The following is a 12,748-nucleotide window of genomic DNA, read 5'->3' as shown; positions in this document are numbered from 1 at the left end:
CCTCCTCTTCTTCTTCCTCCTCCTCTTCCTCTTCCTCTTCTTCCTTCTCATCCTCTTCTTCCTCCTCCTCTTCCTCTTCCTCTTCTTCTTCATGGGGAACTTGCATGTGGAAAAATCCAGAAAGGGAAAGATGAAAGCCGGTGGAGCAGAGACCCAGAGGAAACCTGGGAAGCATAGGGGGTACCAGCAGAGGGACTCGGGACTCCATGTGACGTGGGTGGCACCTCATGCTTTGACAGTGGTGTGGGGGGATGGTTGAAGGGCAAAGACAAGAACACAGGTGGAGGAGGGGCTGGGAGTTGCAGGATTCCTGCTTTTGGTCTGTCCTCCTGGGGATCTGGGGCACTGAGGAGAGGAAGGGAACAAGGACGTGATGGAGAAGGGAGAGGGTGCCCCACAGAGCCAGGTCAAATGACTGCGTAGACACTTATTCATGGATATACATGTGGCAGTGTTTCCTCAGCATCCCAGAACGCCCCATGGGGTGGGGAAAACTAGAGAACAGGGTGAATTGGAGACGTGTTTCCTGACAGAGCAACTGAACTGGGGCCGCTTGCTATCCTTATGTGTACAGCAGTGTAATTCCTGGCCCAGGCCTCCCCTTCCAAGCCGCCTTGCGCACCCGGACATCCACCAAGGGGCTCAGCCTTCCGGGAGAGCCAGGAAGGGGCCAAATGAATTCACTATTTTTACCTTGGTCTTTTCTTTCCTTTATTCTGTGTTTGGTTGTTCATTTGTTTGTTTTGAGACAGGGTCTCACGGTACACTTGCTTTCACTACGCGGCTCAGAACAGCCTCAAACTCCCAGCAATCCTCCTGCCTCGGCCTGCCAAGCGCTGGGATGATAGGAATGCACCAACTTGTTCTTTTGTTTCCTCTTTAACATGTTGAATTTTCACGATGAATTTATGGAGAAAGATTATGGGACAGAAACAAAATCGGAGGACAGCTCACCTGTGCTGTGGCTTTTATCTCTGGCTGTAAAGTTCGCTTTTTTTTGTTCTTTTTTTTTCCATAATTTTATTGAGAAACAAATAGCAATGAGACAGTTTCAAATCAAATTGGTAGGACAGTTTCAATAATTAACACATTGCATCCATTCTTCCTAGTGGTTAATTGCTGTACAAGATGCGGACATGATATCCTATTTACAAATACTATTAGAGCAAATCCCTCTATTCATTAAGAGAATGTAGCTATATATCTATCCTAACCACCTTGAATACACAGATACAAAATGGACATTCATCTGTATCCCCCCTTTTTTTTTTGTTAAGTTCCATCATTTAAATATTATAGGTGTGGTGTGTAAACTCAGCAAAATATTCTAAAAGAGCTCAGTAGCCCATAATAGTATTGGGTCTTCCGCTCGACTGGCAATGTCAGAAATTGTTGACCTGAGTCCCCTACAGCTCAACACAACAGCATGGCTTTACTTCTTATGCTTCATTTTTATACTTTTCTGCTGGATGGTTAAGACCAAGGTAAAGCAGGACCTAAAAATAGTTGTAGCTTTTGGGTCTGATAAGGTCAGTGAAATCCCCTCAGGATTTATCCTGAGATCCTGTACCTCAGATTGTTTGTCAGTGTCAGCCATGTGGATGAGTCATGGCCATTGCTTAGCCAGTGCACTCTCTGTGAAAGCCTGAGAGAATGTTTTCTCTCCATGTGACTCTCCTTAGGCACACTCCACATCATTGATCACTTTCCTCTTTGGCCCTATAATCTCCTTGATCAGAAAATTTGGGACACTACCGAGTTACATGACATTACAGTACAAGTTCTCATATGTCCTGAGTCTTAATTGACCTTGGAAGGCTGGGGCCAAACTGTTGGCTTTCCTTGAGGCCCTCCTTTTTCTCTAATTTTGGTCTGCAAACTTAGGTTGTTAACCCTCCAGAAGACAAGCTTATTGTTATTACCATACAACCTAGGCTGTAAAGCTTAACCTCACTATCTGTCTGAATATCAAACATCTTAGGCATAACATGGAACAGGTATTTTTCATCAAATATTGATATGTTGAACTTTAAGTCCCTATAGAATATGATGAAAAAACATTTAAAAATTAGAATATATTTTTGAAAATAGGCATAAGAATTATATACTTCTTATGTTTACACATAAGTCCAAAAATCTAACCATATACAACCTTGAAGCAGGACAGTCCCACAATATTCCTTTTCCTTTTCCATTTGGGCAGAGCCAGGCGCCCTCGTTGGGCGGTAGTGAGCTTTGATATATCGCCATCTTGTGGTTGCCGAGGTTAACTGCCTGCTTTTGCTTCCTTGCCTACTTTGTTGAACCGATTTTGTAAACGCAGGCAGGATTGGTTGAGAGTAAGTTTTGTACTAGACCCCGCACAATGAGCAGTAAGCTCTTCATGTTAAAAGTAAAGGTCTCCCTGTGTGCTGGGAACCTTCCTCAGGGGTGGCAGTACCTGTCATCCCAGACCCTCCCTACACTCACTGCTTGCTTTATTGGAGAGTTCACCAGGAATCTTGGTAAAAAGGAGGTTCATGGAGCAGTTCCCGGGGCCACAGAGTTCATTTCAGGTTAGGCAATCATGACCGTTTCCATCTGTGTGAATGTCCCAGCCCTACTCATCAGGGTTCTCAGGCTTGGCTGCGCAGCCCCGACACCTGTAGGCTTGGACAAACAGCAGCGGCAGCCAGGCCTTGGCCACAGGGATTCTGATGTAGTTCTGGGGTAGGCATCCGTGACCTTAAAGCTGTCCGGCGGACCCCAGGGTACAGTCTGAACTGAGAGATGCTGCAGAGGTTAGGAAGTGTGGATCAGACATCGGGCTTTTTCTTGCTATTGTAACTGGAAGAATTACACATGCACACACATACAGATACACACAGACACAACTCTTGCCCACTCACCACATGGAGAGCGAAATTGGCAAGCAGTCTGGCTTCATTATCTAGGGACTTCACTTGTCTCATGGTAATGAGCAAAATATTCCAAATATCCAGGAGATCTGTGAGGGGCTTCGCAAGCTATGGGTGAAGGTGGGTGGTGGACAGGAGTCCTTTTGCTGTCTCGGGGAGCACAATTTGAAAGTGGAGTGGGTGGACAGGAATTAGGCAAAGGAAATATGCTGCTCACCCAAAGAAGGTAAAACAGGACTCCAAGAGGTGGCCCTGCAAAGGGCAAACAGTTTGGGCAAAAGAAAAGTTAATTTTCTTCTTTAGAACCTAAAATTAGTGGGTGCTATTTCTGAGAATGAATGATTGTCATCAAGAGGGGGCTATGTGTGCCCCAAGGATTAGTGCATGCCTCGGTGGAAGAACATGAAAATCTCTTTTCAATTCACATTGGTGGGGACCCCTTTTAAAGGACCAGCACGGGGTCCTCATGTCCCCCCACAGCCAAGGGACTCTAAAAGCCCCAATTCAGCATAGGTCAATTTGTTGAGTAAAAATCTCGGCATCATCTTGGATGGGACAACTAAACCTTCACTGACCAAATTCTTGGGGAGAGAGTGGGGTTGGAGGATCCTGGGGCAAATAGCCTAGTCGTCAGAGGTGGCACGTGGAGTTTCTCCATCACAGGAGGGAAGGCATCGTGGTCATTTTTCCACAGCCCTCCCAGGATGCCACAGGTTGGGTCATCTATAACAAACAAAAAAGTACTGGCTCCCAGCCACGGAGGCTGAGAAATCTAAGCTCAAGGGCTGGTGACTCCCAGACCTCTCGCTGCCACACAAAATAGCAGAAAGCATCATTTTATGAGAACGGACTCCTGGCAGAGCCACATCGGCCCATTCGTGAAGGCAGAGGCCTGACCAGCTTGTAAAGGCCCTGCTTCTTGTTACCCTGGGGATTAGTTTCCAACTTGTGCTTTCTGGGACACAGGGTCGAAGGCTAGTAGCACCCAGAAACAGGAGATTTGAAGGAGGCGGTCACTTGGAGACAAGACCATCACCGGAAGTATCTGGGAAAATGTACAATGTCTTGCATGGTTTTCTGTGCAAGCATAAGGCAAAATGACCTTGGTGTCCTTTAAAGTGATCTGTTTTTAAAAATAAATAAATAAAAATAAAGTGATCTGCTTTGCCCTTTAGGACTTCCTCTACTTTCTCTACCCTTTAGTAAATCCAGTTGTGTGACAGTGCTATACAGAGAGGAGGAACTCATTTCCCACCTCCCCAGCACACAGACCCCTGTGCAGGTGCCGGGGTACTACAGTGACTCCCCTACTGATGCCCTGCGTTGCAGATGGCACAGAACTCAGCGCTGCCAGATGAGAGCAGAACTCAGAGCCAGCAGCCAGGCAAAGTCAGATATGGGGGAAGGGAGACCATGTATGTCTTCAAATCTAGAGGAGAATGACCTTTAGGGGACACCATCGGTTCCTTCATTGTGCCAGTGAATCTTGAGTGTCACCTTGGATAAATGAAGAGGGTCCTGGATAGGTACTTGGACTGTGAAAGTGCTGATGTCATTAAAAGATTTCCTTGGGCTAGGGAGATAGCTTGGTAGCATAAGCACTGGCCTGGCAGGTGCAAGGTCCCAGGTTCGATCCCTGGTACCGCATGCTGTGCTGACCCCAGAACCGCAGTGCACCGTGCCAGCCCTGAAACCGGGTATGGTGGCGGATGCCTATAATCCCATCATTGGGGAGGCTGACACAGGAGGATCACTATGAGTCCCGACTGTGAGGCAAAACCCTGTATTAATAAAAATAAAAAAATAAAATAATGGAAACATTTTTAAAAAATAAAAATAAAGGGTTTCCATGCACAAGTTCACAGCTGCATGGGGCTATCACAAGGTAGGCCTGGTGGGAGGAAGTTGGTCATGGGGGTGGGACCTTGAGGACTGTATTTGGTCCCTGGCCCTGTCTTCTCTGATATGATTCACCTGCCGTTATTCCTGGTTGCTGTGAGGTGAGGGTTTCTCTCCTTCACCCTCCCCCTCCATGATGCTATTTCTGCTCTGGAGCTGACTGACCGTGGGTGAAACCATGAGCCAAAACGAACCTCTCCTTCATGTTCCTAGAGAGCAGAAAGATATGCAAGTGGAGGCTTCCCATAGGTGCGAGGGCCTATCTGGCAAAGAGAAGGCAGCAAAAATACTCTCAGGTAGTAGAGATGGAACCCAAGTCCCGACAGGTAGGCAAGCATTGAGTTACACCCCACAGTTCAGAGAGCAGAAACTATAAGACCAGAGATACCATTTGGAAGCTTGCGCAGTGTGAAAACTGTGCTGGTGGAACAGGTTTTAGCAACATAAGCCACATCCTAGCCTTTCTGCACATGAGGAAACTGAGACCCCAAGAGGGGTAAGGGCCACTGAGATCCCATGGTTGGACCCACTTCTTTTGACTCCTGACTTAGGTCTTGTTTGTGTTTTCATTTTTCCCAGGTGTCATTTTAACCCTGACAATTTGATCCTTCACTGTGACAAACCTATGAAAAGCCGTTCGTGGGAAACTAGGGAACTCATCCACCAGGACTCTTTTATTGGGTTTTCTGGTGTCCACTAAAGATAAGTTTTATTATCTTACCCCCTCCTTTTTTTTTTTCCAGGAAAGTAATTACAAATGTTTGTGTAGACAGGGAGTGGGATCTCTGAGTCAGAACTCTCCTCTTTGTTTGAATTTATTCAAAGAGGACTGCATGGGCAAAGGGTATCTAATGGTTTCCATTCAAAAAGGAACTTGAAATAGAGCCACAGGGCTTGGCAGCAGTCCTCCAACCAAGGGAGTCCCTGAAGACAGCCCAGCCTTTTCATTGAGGAGATATTTGTCAGTGGCAAAGGTGACCAGACCCTTAAGAGGAAAAATAAAGCTAGAAACATCCAGGAATTAGGTGAAGTGGCCCCTTTAAGTAGAAATCCACTACTGTAGAACAGTAAAGAGGGAGGAGGCCAATGGTCTTGGCGCTCAGGCTAAAATCTCTTTCCTTCCACAGAATTAACATCTGTGGAGCCACTTTATCAACTCAGGCTTGAGGACTGGGCTGATGTTTTGCTGTTGGTCAGAAAGACGGCTCTTTAGTCATCAGATATCATGTCCTCTCGGCAGCCCCAAGCTGGCAGTTGTGACACTGCCTCAAGTAGTGATTCATGCATGGGGTTTCCCAGAACCTTGACTACGCAGATTTTCAAGGGTTTTCTGTGGTCAGAGGTCGTGGTCCAGCCCATAAATCTCCATTCTTCATGGCTAAGCCCTGCTGGTTGTGAGGAGTTCGTGTAGCAGGGCAACTGGCTCTGGGAGGTGTCCAGATTCACCCAGACCTCTTGAGTCGGGTGTTTACAGCAACAGGGCCTGGGCCACGATCCGTGGGCTGCTGCGGCCTGGACTGTGTCACCCTGTACCTGGGACTCCCTGAAAGGCTTGGAGACAACACTTCTGTTTATTCGCAGACAGGAGACCAAAAACACACATTGGAAGCATTCTTGGCCTGGCAGCACTGGTGTGAGCCAAACAAGGAAACTAACCAGGAGGCCAAGCTGCACTCAGCGTTTCCTTCTCTGTCCTGACCTCGGTCCTCGTTCAGGGTTCTCATCATTTTTCTTTTCTGTTTCGTTTTTTCATCCCTTTTTTAAAAATGAAAAAGCACTTCCCCTTCGTTCACTCTTAGATGTCGTCCGTGGCAGCCAGGTGGTCTGAGAAAAGCACAGCTTCTCCGGAGCAGAGCCTTGCTCAGCTCCCAGACCTTGCTGGGCAGCACCCTCCCTGAGCTCTCTGAGCCCCAGCCACAAGGGCCTTTGCTTTCTTCAGCGAGCCTTTGCAAATTCAGAAGAGTTGGGTGGAAAGGTCAGGCAGCACACACGCATGGATTCACCGGTGAACCATTTGTATTTGTGTTTAGAATTCACATATGGGAGCCGCTGAGATAGGTCAGTGGTCTAAGCGCCTGCTTAAGCAAGCTCAAGGATCCAGGTTTGATCCTTGGTACTGAATGCTGTGCTGGCTCCTCACCCAGGTGCAGCCAGTGAGACCCTGCATGGTGGTGCGCGCCTGTAACCCCAGTGCTGGGGAGGCTGAGACAGGAGGATCACTGTGAGTCCGAGCTGTATAGTGAGACCCTGTACCACATACATAATAAAAAATAAAATCAGCACACGGAAAACTTCATTTTTATTGTTGTATTTTTTCTCTAAGCTTTCACTCCTGTTTTGATCCTTGTAATCATCACCACAAACAAGATACAAACCAGTGTCTATACAATTCCCTGATGCTGAGGCACTTACTGCTCCATTCTCTGTTCCTAGAGTTCTGCCTTTACCTGTCCACCATATAAAAATGGAATCACACTGTGTATAATCTTTTTCTTTTTGCACCGAACACATTCACATTTCTTTTCTTTTTGTTTTTAAAGCAAATGACAGAGACCCAGTTTACCAGCTTTTATAAACCTAAGCTTAACATTACACATTTAAACAACTGTCAAAACTTTACTAAGCTGCCGGCATCCATGCACAACTAGAAAACAGCCTTAAATTTGTATTGAACCAGAAATATATTACCATTCATGCACAACTTTCATTACTAAATACTGAAAAAAAATGGAAATTGCTTCTGTGGAGGACCCGTCCTGGCAATGTTAGCTTCAGAGCAGGCGGACGCTACTTGGCTCACGTTTCAAACACAACGGAAAGCAGATCCCCACTGGTGTTAGAGTACAATCCCAGCCTAGCACTGCTCAAGAGTCAAGGCTTACCTTGGATCACATTTAATAAAAAAGCAAAGTGCATACAGAGATTACAACAATTTTAAAGACAAAAAAATGGTCCGAGTGTGTGGTCCCAACAATAAACTCAAAAGTCTATGACAAAGAGGGGCTCCGATGAGTTGTTTATAAATACTTTAGATTGGGTACAGTTATACTGGAAGTTGAGTTCGTCTGAAATCTTAAAAAAAAAAAAAATGTTCCTGTTAATCCTCAAATGCTGTTTGTTGTAGTCTAACATTCCTGTTAAATGCGTGCATTGAATGACTTGCTATCCAAGCGCAGCAGCTGCTCCTTACCATTTATTGTTAAGGACTTTAACTGTCCATCTTCTTCGACTTCTACTCTTTCTTGACCATTCTCAACAATTCTCTTTGTGGTGATTTTTCTTTGTTTTGCGGAACCAGGGATTGAACTCAGGCCCTTGCGCTTGCTGGGGAAGGGCTTATTCCACTGAACCATCTCCCCGGGCTCTGTGGTGATTTTTCTACCATTAATGATTTTAGTAGAAGTTGATATAGATTTGAAGTTACCCATCGCACTGCCCCCAAGTGATGTGGATGAAAATGAAGTGAGGCCCCCGTGACCTAGGGATCCAGATGAAGGAAATCCTGTATCAGATGAAGAAAATCCACCTCCACAGGATGAAAATCCACTGAAGGTGGAGAAAAAGGACCCTGTACCATGGCTTCTGCTTCCTTGGGGACCCCTTCGGTTCCCAAAAATGTCTTCAAATGGGCTTTCATTATCAAAGAAGTCAAATGAAAATAGATCCCTTCCACCAAAAAATTCCCTGAAGACATCTTCTGGGTTCTGGAATGTGAACCCAAACTCAAATGGACTGTCAAAATGACGTCTACCTCCTCCACCACCATTTAATCCTTCTTTGCCATATTTGTCATAGATGTCCCATTTTTTAGCATCTGATAACACCTCATATGCCTCAGCCACTTGTTTGAATTTTCACTCAGCTTCTTCTTTATTCTCAGGATTTTTATCTGTAGTGCCAGTTTCCGGTATCTCACTCTATAAAAGTTTGTTCACATGTAAGGCCTAAATGAGTTACATCCATGTAGACAGCCTCTGCAGCCATGTGCCAGTTCCACACGGACACCAACGGGCAGTGCAATAGTTCTCAAATGTCAGGGTGGACCAGCATGATCCAAGACAGGTTTGGGTGCTTTCTTCATGTGCTCGGGGGAGGCGTACCTCTGCACGCCTAGAACTTCATAGTAATCCACCATGTTTGAACAGTGCCGGGACAAGTCCGAGGATACGGACTACCGGTGGCAAAAAGGAGGAGGTGTGCAGCCAGCCCCCTTATGGCTCTAGGACGGTACGCTGGTGGTGGCTGCAGCGGCTCCTCATGCCTTCCTTTCTCTTGTATATGATCTTTTGAGGTTGGCTGCTTTCAGTGTTATGTGAATCAATGGCCCAGCCTTTTCTACTGCTGAGTAATATTCCATCGTGTGAATGTTCCCTGGTTTGCATTTCCATTTATTGGTTGAAGAACACCTGAATGTTTCTCATAGTTTGGGGCAGTCATGAATAACAGCACTATAAACATATGTCCTTAGGTGTTGGTGTGAGTGTGAGTCTTTATTCCTCTATCATAAATACCTGCAGATTTGATTTATGGTGTAAGGATATGTTTAACTTTCTTTAAAAAAGAAGATTGTTTTTTGGAGTGCCTGTCCACTACTATTTTCCATGCCTACTTGCCAGGCTTGAGAGTTCTGGTTTCTCTGCCTCTTGTTAGCACTTGGTGTCATCTGAATTCTTTATGTCAACTGTTCTAACTACTACACAGTGGTACCATGCGGTGGCCTTTGGCTTACATTTCCCTAATGACTGGGAATAGTTAAGCAGCTGTAGACAGGGTTATTTTAATCTGTCTGTCTTCCTTGGTGAGGTTCATGTTTAAACCTTTTGCCCATGTTTTTTATTGTTTCTTATTGTTGAATACTAAGGGTTCTTTATATATTATGGGTACAAGTCCTTCATCTGATACGTGATCTGGGCCAGGGAGATAGCGCAGTGGTATAAGGGCCTGCTTGGCAAGCACAAGGTCCTGAGTTCAATCCTTGGTGCCAAAAAAGAAATATGTGATCTGTAAATACTTTCTCCCAGTCTATGGCTTAACTTTTCATTTCTTAAGAGTCTTTCACAGAACAAACATGTTTAACTGAATGAATAGTGGTTTCTCATTTTTCTTTTAAGCATCTTTCTTATGATTCAAGATCTGACCTGTTTTCAGTTAATTTTTGTATATGATTTAGACAATGCAAAGTGTGGTACGTAATGGAATACTATGCAGCAATAAAAGTGAACTATAAGCCAGGTGTGATGGGGCACGTCTATAATGCCAGCACTTGGGAGGCTGAGGCAGGAGAATTTTTGTGAGTTTGAGACCAGCCTGGGCTACAAAGTGAGCTCAAGACCAGCTTGAGCTGCAGAATGAGACTCTGTCTCAAAAAGACAAAAGGAAAAGAAAAGAACTATACTTTTATCAATTATACATTGATCTAAGGAAAACTTTTCAAAAATTGGCCCTTCACTGTAGAAGGATTCACTGAAGTGTGTGGGGGTGAGCAAATGAAATACAGGATTTAGTTTGAAATAGTTCAGAAATGCAAAAAGAAGAGAAAGAGGAAGAGAAGGAGGAGGAGGAGAAGGAGGAGGAGAAAAGAAAGAGGAAAAAGAAGGAAGAGTGGAGAGGGAGAAGAAGGAAAAACCAGTAAAATAAATTAGGAAAATTGATACTTCTGATGCTGGGAAACCCGAGTTCATTGAACTCACAACTTTTGCATTTTCCTGAAATGTTTTCATAATACAAAAATTTAAAAGTAGCTTCCCCTGCTGTCATTTTCAGCACTGTACTTTGTTTTTAACATGAGCATTGCCTGCCTCCTCCCGGAATGTACCTAAGTCTCTTTTGCTGACCTAGTTCCACAATTGAATCAGTTCCTACCCTGGAACAAGCATTCACTTACCCTCAGCACCTTACATAGAATAGGGCTCCTCAATTGGACGATCTGTTGAAGTTGATATTTTATTTATTTATTTAGCCTTTTTCAGACAGGGTCTTGCGATGCAGTTCAGGCTGGCCTTGAGCTCACTTTGTAGCCCAGGCTGGTCTTGAACTCACAACGATCCTCCTGCCTCAGCCTCCAGAGCACTTGGATTACAGGTCTACACCTGGCTGATATTTTATTTTTGATATTACTTTAAAGAATATCTCAGTACAGCCCTACTTTTTGCCCCAAAAGAATCCCAACTCAGGGGCCGGGGAGATAGCTCAGTGGAATAACCACTTGCCTGGCAAGCTCAAGGACCGGAGTTCAGTCCCTGATTCTTCCACACAAAAAAAGGAATCCCAGCTCCTCACTTAGGCGTCCCGGCTCTTGTCTCCTCATGGAATTGGCAGGATTTACACGGATGCTGAGGCTCAACCCCCTCCTGGGCTTTTTCACGGTTATCTCATGATTCCTAATCTGGTTATTTGCTCATCTGCAAGAGCTGCAAAGCCCGCCCTTTCATCCGATCTACTGTTGAGTTCCCTGAGAGGCTGTTAATTTCAAGGAACTTGTGTTTTTATAGACTCCATCTCCGTCAATTGTCTTAAGGCTGCCCTAAACAAAGACCAGATGTTGCACTCTATAAATCTGCAGCTACCAGCTGTTAATCAGTTCCCAATACCAAAGCCAGCTTCTCCCTCTGGTGAAGAGGTTGTGCAACTCCAAAAACAGAGTTTTTGTCTCAACACTTAGCTCCTAAAAGTACCAACACAGTTGAGATTTCTCCCGTGATATTTCTTGTGTTTAAAAACCAAGCCTAATCTCCTTGTCCGATTCACTCGATGTTCTTTTCTTGATGGTGAGTTTGTGGTAGTAGAAGAATTTTTGGATAGAGAAAATGTTCAGAATAGTCTCTGTCTATTCTTCACTGCAGCTGGACAACTTCAGCTGACAGGGCAGAGACTCACTGGTGTGTGTAGTGGAATTCTTCCAAAAATTTGTTCGTGGGACTGGCCCTTCTGAGCAGCCTGCTGGTTACTAAGGAGAAGAAGACCAGTACCCTTGTTGCAGACAAAACGAGGCAGCCTAATGCGCCTTCGGGGCCCTGACTTCTGAATGCCCCCTCCTGGCCCTTGGCTTTCACCCCATTAACCAAGTTCGCTCAGCTCTCATCCCACGAGAGCACTCTCCCGAGTCCCCCAGGGGGTGAGCTCCAGGCTTTTTCATACTCATGACCAGATCTGCGGAGACTCCAAGGTGTGTTCCAGGGCCAGACTATTCCAGACACGGGGAAGCTGCCAAGCCAGGAGGAATTACGGACCCCTTGGAACCTGCGTGCCGTGCCAGACGGTCTGCTTGGATAATTGGAAACATCGAATCTATATTACACTGTACAATATTTTAAGGCTGGAGAAAAAGAAGTAAAATAAGTTCTTTATTCTATATACACTCTACAAATATTTCCTGAGCTCCTGGCATGGGCTAGACCCTGCAAGATGTGTGGAGATTATGCCGGGCTCTGGCCTCCCCATTCAGGCAGGGAAATAGTGCAAAAGCAATTGACCACGGCACGGAACGACACATGCTCTATCTAGATAAGTCTGTTGCATCTCTTTAATTTAGAATGAGTTTAACCTGAGAGTTTTGGTGATGATTTATTTGGGCATGCAGGTGTGTTTGCTGTATGGGCATACCCTTTAATGCTTACACGAATACTGACGCTGTAAGCACGAGCGTCCTCATTTTACAGGCGAGGGAACTGAAGCGTAAAGAGGTGGGACAAGGCTCTTAGTTCGCAGGGATGGAATTAAACTTGAATCTTAGCACTCAACCCAGCCAGGCTGTGATCCTTTACATAGGCTCTGTTCATTTTGGACACTAGAGGGCGCTGAGGTGGAGGAAGAATGGCAGGAAGCCGCCTCTGGGGTTCCCCTGCGCAGCCCCAGCTCCGTGGCCTTCCCCTGAGCGCCTTTGAAGGAGGGGGAGCTATTGGTCCACGGACTCTCGGGTCACAGATAAGGAAGATGAGGACCACAGGCTGCAT

The 12,748-nt window shown here is 45.5% G+C and overlaps 1 pseudogene across 1 annotated transcript; it reads right to left on the bottom strand.

Moving 5' to 3' along the window:
* Positions 1-7,933: 7,933 nt before the first annotated feature.
* On the bottom strand, positions 7,934-8,970 carry LOC101562557 (annotated as a pseudogene). Its single transcript, XR_192453.2, has 3 exons — positions 8,841-8,970; positions 8,147-8,685; positions 7,934-8,059 (listed from the first exon to the last, which is right to left on the bottom strand). The product of XR_192453.2 is annotated as a dnaJ homolog subfamily B member 6-like (transcript).
* Positions 8,971-12,748: the final 3,778 nt, after the last annotated feature.

Source organism: Octodon degus, unplaced genomic scaffold (genome assembly GCF_000260255.1).
Source record: "Octodon degus isolate 3935 unplaced genomic scaffold, OctDeg1.0 scaffold00026, whole genome shotgun sequence".
Classification (NCBI taxonomy): Eukaryota; Metazoa; Chordata; class Mammalia; order Rodentia; family Octodontidae; genus Octodon; species Octodon degus.
This window is presented reverse-complemented; position numbering and strand designations above follow the sequence as displayed.